The 7,756-nt window shown below is 52.7% G+C and overlaps 1 non-coding gene across 1 annotated transcript; it reads right to left on the bottom strand.

The window, feature by feature from the left end:
• Positions 1–5,789: 5,789 nt before the first annotated feature.
• On the bottom strand, positions 5,790–5,874 carry TRNAR-UCG. The gene has a single exon. It is a non-coding gene; the product is annotated as a tRNA-Arg (tRNA).
• Between the last annotated feature and the right edge of the window lie 1,882 nt (positions 5,875–7,756).

The raw sequence follows: 7,756 nt of genomic DNA on the forward strand, positions 1-7,756 counted from the left end.
CTTCAGCCAGGTCACGATCTCGCGGTCCGTGAGTTCGAGCCCCGCGTCAGGCTCTGGGCTGATGGCTCAGAGCCTGGAGCCTGTTTCCGATGCTGTGTCTCCCTCTCTCTCTGCCCCTCCCCCGTTCATGCTCTGTCTCTCTCTGTCCCAAAAATAAATAAAAAACGTTGAAAAAAAAATCTAAAAAAAAAAACAGGCTTCATCTTGAAAATCCACGTGGAGCTGTAATCAGGTCAAACCTCTGAGGACGCACCTGGAGCCTGGACCTTCACCTTGGCCCTCCACTCTGGTCAGGCTGGCCACACGCGCCTCCCATCTACTTTCCGCTGGGCTGCCAGCGGCCCCTCCATCCTGGCCGGTTGCCCCCACGGCCACCTCCGCTGTGTGACCCTTCAGTGGTAGCAGTTGCGAACAGTGGGTAAATGTGCTGTCTGTAGTTTTTGTTTTGTTTTGGTCTGTTTTAGTATGGATTTCTGAACAAAGGAAGTTGATTGGTTCAGCCATCCCTGGAAGCCAGATGACTATAGTTCTTGGGTCAGGCGCCTCCCTCTGGGTCCCAGGGCCAGGGTGCAGGGACACGTGTGCACCTGCGGGTGTGTGCCCTGGAAACCGTCGGTCAGGGACCACTGAACACCTGCGGAGCATTGCTGCCTACCCTCCGTGAGGACCCTGCAGCTAGGGACAGGGCTCGGAGGAGGCCTCTGCTCCCTGTCAGAGCAGCGAGAGAAACGCAGCAACCAGAAGCTGGGGGTGACTAATTCACCTAGGTGTCCAGACTCTGGCGCACTGCAGGAGAGTCGAGTGGGGAAAATGATCTAATTGCAGGCGATCGCAGATTGGTTGGGAACAAACACTAAAAACACTACACAAGGGAGAAAGAAGGGGGGAAAGCAAGTATTTTGAACCCCCTGCTGAGCAGCTGAAGCCAGAGGACAGTCTTCTGAATGGAGTGATACGCTCAACACCTCATTAGAACCTCCGAGTTCATTGGGTCCTCCGGTATTTTAGACTCCTGGTCTGTCCTGGGTCCTCATCTTTAAGGCATTTGAGGTTTGGCTTTGGATATTTAAAAAAGAACGAAAAAAACCCATCATAAGCTATTGCCTGATTAATGCCTAAGACACAGCAGTTTCTGATGCTCATTGCAAGCTTTGCCTCTTAGAAGTGGCTAACGCTGGTTCAGTTCTTAACAAGCTCCCCGTTCTCACGTCTCTCACGACTTTATAATCACAGATGGAGAGCCCTGATTAGCTGCTCAATCTGGTGACCAGAAGCGCCAGTCCTTTCTTTTAGCAGATTCAGGCAATCGCCCTCCTGTATCTCTGAGAAAAGAGTCTGCTAAGATTTGATTACGGGGTGCTAACGATCACGGGGTGGGGCTGGGGGTTGGAGGGTGGCACGGCCCCCTCCCCTGGGCTCCAGGAGCTTCTTTCTCTGTCTCCCTTCAGGAATGCTCCAGCTGGGAGGACGAATCCAATCATGATCATAAGAGCCAATGTCTACTGAATGCTTAATATGTCCCAGGCACCCTTGTGAGCCCATCCCATAATTACCTCACTGAATTCTCACGACAGCCTTTTGAGGAGGGCGCCATGCATGTATCTTTAATTTACAGATAGGCTCCATCTTCAGAGGGGGCTTCTGAAACAGAGCAGGCAACCTTTTTTGGGGGGTGGGGGTGGGAGGGACGGGAGGGTGGGTGAGGGGTATTGAGGAAGGCACCTGTTGGGATGAGCACTGGGTGTTGTATGGAAACCAATTTGACAGTAAATTTCATATTTAAAAAAATAATGATAAATAAATAAATCTCTTAAAAAAAAAAATGAAACAGACTTTAGCCTGCCCAAAGTCACAGCCCTGGCAGGAGGATGCCACCCAGGCAGACCTCCACTTAACTTCTGTGCTCCTCCTAGGCTGGGAGACATTAACTCACACCTCGAATGAACGAACATTTCCACGAATGGAGGTTTTAAGTATTGCCATCATGTTAGCACTCCCCGCCCCGGGGCTATCTGTGGCCCCTCCCGGAAAGGCCTTTCTTCCTGGGGCGACTACCGTAGCAGGAAGCCATCTAAATGGTTGATTTCCGGGGCGCCTGGGTGGCGCAGTCGGTTAAGTGTCCGACTTCAGCCAGGTCACGATCTCGCGGTCCGGGAGTTCGAGCCCCGCGTCGGGCTCTGGGCTGATGGCTCAGAGCCTGGAGCCTGCTTCCGATTCTGTGTCTCCCTCTCTCTCTGACCCTCCCCCGTTCATGCTCTGTCTCTCTCTGTCCCAAAAATAAATAAACGTTGAAAAAAAATTAAAATAAATAAATGGTTGATTTCCAAAGAGATGTACAAGAGGGATGCTTTCTAAGGATGGGATTTCTGGACCTACCACAAGGTGACAAAGCAGGTTGTGGCGCAGAACGCTCGTTTATTTAATTTGCACCACTCCTGAAATAATAGACGCTCTCATCCTCCTATAAAAGGTGGGGGAACAGACACAATGAGATTCATCAACTTGCCCAACATCAAAATCGGGTGAATGGAAGAGCCAACATTCCAACCTGGCCCCGCACCAGTAGCTTCCCCATCTCTCAGCAACGAAAGAGCCTTGCCGGACGGGAATGTACCCTACCGGGATCTGCATTTGCTCAAAGGGCCTCCGGTCTTTTGGGTTTGGTTCTGTTTTTCCCATCAGGCAAACCTGCTGCCTCCCGCTCCTGAAACTGCACATCCTGGCAGGAAGCCCCGCCCACCTGCTCTGCAGGCGCACCTCCAGCCGGGGCGGGCGCTCCATTTCCCCCCCCTCCGGCCTCACCCCCACCCCACACACAACACAAAATGACAGGGGAAAGAAAAATATCCTTTGTGTGGCCTGGAAGACTTAGCCTGAGGCATTACTCCTGCTTCAGCACCAAGACAACAGAAATACGCGTTGATTACCGGGTACCTTTGTCAATGGATTTTTAATTTCACCTTATTTGTCATTTACTTTCTTAGGAAGAATTCTACAGTCTCCTTCTCTGTCCCGTGGGTGGATGTCTTGGGATCGCTCTCATGTCCCTCTTATTAATTTTACTTTTATGCTCTCTGAAAAGACATTTTTTTTTCACTTTGTTATTCCTTGGGGCTTGCGGGCAGCCCAGAGCCTCAGTTAGCGCCCCGGTGGCATTAAAGGTGACACCTGAGTTCTGAGCCTCACCTGACCTCTGCCATGGCGTTTCTCCTCTCCTCACAGCCAAGCCTGGGAACACCTCCTCTTCCCTCTCTTTCCCCAAATCCACCCACAAAATCTGCTACTTTTTGGGGAAGACACAAGCGGGGAGACTTAACCTCCGAAGCCCGGTCTCGATCTGAGCGCAGAGGGGCAGCTTGGCTGAGATGAGTTCAACGTTCGTTCACTGCCTTTTTGTCAGACAGCTGTGGTGCTTTTCAAACAAAAACTTCAGCAGTTATTTTCCTGTCCTGAAAAAGAATTCAACTTCGTCAAATCACATTGTGTTTTGTTCTCTCAATAGATAGGTCTGGGCAGTTTTGCCCCGGGCATTTCAAACTGAAGCCAATGCCATTTCATACCTAACTTCCTCAAAGATAGGAGACCCTCAGCCAATCGGATTGGGAGGCTTCACCGGCCTCCTGCCTGAAAGCACTTTCACCCAGGGGCCGGGACAGTGGGCGTGCTTTGCACTTCTCCTGTCTTGAGGGAGGAAAAGCAGAAGCCTCCTACCCCAGAATCTTTGAGAAATTCATTGCTCAACATGGAGAGCACCTCCTCTGTGCCAGGCATGTACTAGGTGCAGGGATAGAAAACAGACACTACCGTGGGTCTACAAAAGAAAGATATTATCCTTCTGTTTCCAGTTTCTAAGTTCAAAACCAGTGGATAGACATACTCAAGAGTGAGACAGGTGGAGATGAAAATATCAGCCTTAGCACTGGCAAAAGCCAGACTGGAGGGCACAGCGTAGATACGAAGGTTCCTATTACTTTCCACACGTGTCCGGCCCACCGCTGCAGAGCCGGACTACGGCAGCCTCCCCCAAAGGGTGGAGCGTGCCCCCCGGGGGGCTCACTGCCAGGCTGAGAGCGGGTAGGCATCCCCAGCTCCCCCACGGGGGCCAGACAGAGAGAGAAAGGAAGGGGAGAGCCCAGAGGACTCTGGGCTGGTTTACCGAGCACCCTGGTTCCCCATGCCCGTTACCCCTCTGCAGAGAAGCAATGAGTGAGGATGGGAACGGGGCCAGGAAGGGTGCGCTGACTGGAGCCCCTCCACCTGCCAGCACGTGACAGGGAACTAGAGACGCCCCCTAAGGGACACATTCCCTCCCCTCACAGAGAGGGCGGCCCTGCGGTAGGGAGACCAGAGAGGAATTGTAAAAGAGTAAGTGCTTGGGGCGCCTGGGTGGCGCAGTCGGTTAAGCTTCCGACTTCAGCCAGGTCACGATCTTGCGGTCCGGGAGTTCGAGCCCCACGTCGGGCTCTGGGCTGATGGCTCAGAGCCTGGAGCCTGTTTCCGATTCTGTGTCTCCCTCTCTCTCTGCCCCTCCCCCATTCATGCTCTGTCTCTCTCTGTCCCAAAAATAAATAAAAAACGAAAAAAAAAAAAAAAAGAGTAAGTGCTTTCCAGAGCAGGTGGTCTCTGAGCTGAGGCCAGGACGAGCAGGGCCCTTGCCAGCTGGACGAGTGGCGGAAGGACCAGGGTACGCCAGGGCCCGGAGCCTGATAGAAAGAGGGTGACTGTGAGGCCAGGCAGACTTGCAGAAAGCCACCAAGGTGCACTTTGTCCCTCTGGCCCCTCAGGACCAGCTTCCTCCACCTCCATCTGGCTTGCAGTCAAGGACTAAGGAACTGAGCACGGGACCCTGAAGGCAGGTGCTCCGCGGGGCAAAGACTGGCGCCTGTCACAGGTGGCTGCTCAGCAAATATTTGCTCTTTGGACCCACATCACATCCCTCTGGCCGCCTGGAACAGGCCACTTTTCCTTCATGCCTCTTGCCATAACTGCAGAGACCCCACTCCGAGTCACCTTCTCACTTCCCTGAGCCCCTGTGATGATCCTTCCAGAACTGATGTTTGCACAAGCCCGAATGCTCTCGGAAGCACGGCTCTCTGTAAATACAGGGTTTTATTATTAGAAGATGATGAATTTTTAAAATGCCAATTCTGGCCTTTTCGCCGTGACAGAGTGTGACTCAAGTCTGCATACACTTGGCTCCTTCTTCGCCAGAAACCTCACGGGTCTCAGCTCCACGCCGAGGACGTGACTTTGCGCAGCGGTCGAGGCTACGATGCCCAGGGGGGATCAGGGACATCCTGTGAATGATGGAGCCCACGCAGCCACCCAACTCCTGGGAATGCCCAGGAATATTCGTCCAGCGTGGCTTGTCAAGAAAAAGCAGAAAAATCTGTATTTTGTGTACAATGTCCTGAATGTTAAATATTGGCCTCCAATTCAAAAGTTAAAAAAGAACACCATGAGGGCCTAACATGACACATCAGAGGGGCAGGTTCACTCTCCTCCCACTCCCCCTGCCAGCTGGCTTCTGATCTACGGCAACTTTGCCCTAATGTCCGGTTCAGCACTTGGACTGGATTGCTGGATGGAGAGCTATGGTCTCGAGGAAGTGAGCCTTGGCCACCCAGGGGAGGGCAAGGTCTGTGCTGTGCATATTTTATTTTATTTTTAGTTTTTTTAATTTTTATTTATTTTTGAGAGAGAGAGAGAGAGAGAGTGTGAGTGGGAGAGAGGCAGAGAGAGAGAGACAGAATCCGAAGCAGGCTCCAGGCTCTGAGCTGTCAGCACAGAGCCCGACGTGGGGCTCGAACCCACGAACCGTGAGATCACGACCTGAGCCGAAGTCGGGCGCTCAACCGACTGAGCCACCCAGGCACCTCTGTGCATATTTTAAACTACTGCTTCTTAGCATTTTCAGCTTCACATAATTCTTCCTTTAATGTTTTCAGTCGTCGGGCTTGTCCCAATTCAGGCTTGTGCTCTACGGCGCGACTCTTCGCCAGACAGGAAGACTGTGGTTGAGACCACACACGGAGCCTGTGCAGTGCCACAGGTCTGGGGTCAAATCCCGACCCGTCACTTCTTGGCCGTGTGATCTGGACAAATCACTGAACCTTTCTGGGCCTCGTGGGCAAATGAGGGATGGCTACCATCCGTATTTCAAAGGGCAACTATGAGAAATACTTGTAGGTAAAACACCGCGCACCTGTCCGGCAGAGTGAAACCCCCGCTACAGGATCTCCACGTCCTCAGTGCCTCCTGCTCCTAACGCACAACCCCAGGGCGTGCGGAAAGCCAGGTGGACGACCCTTGGAGAGCGAAAAGTAAAAGACCAGAATCAGCCGGCATTTGGGGCACATCCACAATGCTCAGCGGACTGCTGATCGAACCTAGAAACAATTTGCCACGTGCCTTACTGGCCTCTTTTACCGACGGGATCAAACACGCTTACGAAGCCAAAGTCTGGGGCATGGAGCCCCCATAACCGTCGGGCCCTGTGTGGGCATCAAGTGATTCCTTCTCTTGGGTGGAGACTGTTTCCTTTCTGCCTGCTGGGCTTGCACCAGAGAGCTTGACGGGACCCTTTCCCATGGCGCGCATTGTTCCGCCTCAGCTCACCGTTGTCTGCTGACATTAGAATGTACGCTGGCTGGACAGCGGGCAGACCATCATCTGGCTCATCCTTGGACCTCCTTCCTCCTCATCAGCCTGCCCCGTGGCTGCCAAGTGGTCACGCGAAAACAAACAAACAAACAACAACAACAACAAAAAACACCCCTCCAGAAACAAGAAGCTACTAATTGAAGCCTGGGCCAAGGTGCATTAACACCGTCATACCCACATTCTCTCCCAATCCCAATCTAGCCGTTGCCCACTGATAGTTTTCCTGTCCTTCTCCACTTGGAAGCTCTCCGTGATATCAATGATTGCCTCTAGTGTCAGATTATCATCTGTCTTCCTCATTACACTATAGATTCCTTGGGTGCCCATAAAACTTTCAACATGAAACTTTGGAAATCAGGGACTGTGAGGAATAGGAACTGGGTATTTATTTATTTGAGAGAGAGAGAGAGAGAGTGTATGCACGAACCAGAGAGAGGGGCAGAGGAGAGAGAGAGACTCTCAACCAAGCTCCACACTCCGGATGGAGGGCTCAATCCCACGCCCCCGGGATCATGATCGGAGCCAAACTCCAGACGCTCAACTGGCTGAGCCACCCAGGTGCCCCGAGAGACCGAGCTGCCTGTGTTGTAGATGTTCCTCAGCTCCTATAGAAATCCAGGAAAAAAAACCCAGAAGGTCTAAGACGGGAAAAGACCTTCGCGTTTGCCGCACGCCTGCACCAAGAGCCCAGAGAGCAGGGCCCGAACGTGCCGGGATGCCAGCGCCACTGAGTCAGGTCTGCTGGCAGTGACGGGCATTGGGCTGGCTCTTTCGGGGGCGGGGGGAGGGGGCAACAAGCTGACGTGGAGTCGGGGACCGGAGGCTGTGAACAGAACACCTGCTGGCCCTGGAACAAGAGCACCGCCGGGGCCGTCACCGCGGGGAGAAAAGCTGGGCGAGTGCTGGCCTTTTCCGTGGTACCTGAACAAACTGTAACGATTTTCAAGGTGTTTGTGGGACTCTAAAGTATGTTCTGGCTGATGACATCTTTCGAAGTGTAACGAATTGCACGGTTCTGTTGCTAGAGTGTGACTTTCTGGGTGTGTGCTATGGAGAGCTTCCGAGAACCAGTGATCTCACGTTCATGCATTCA

Source organism: Prionailurus bengalensis, chromosome A1, assembly GCF_016509475.1.
Source record: "Prionailurus bengalensis isolate Pbe53 chromosome A1, Fcat_Pben_1.1_paternal_pri, whole genome shotgun sequence".
Lineage (NCBI taxonomy): Eukaryota > Metazoa > Chordata > Mammalia > Carnivora > Felidae > Prionailurus > Prionailurus bengalensis.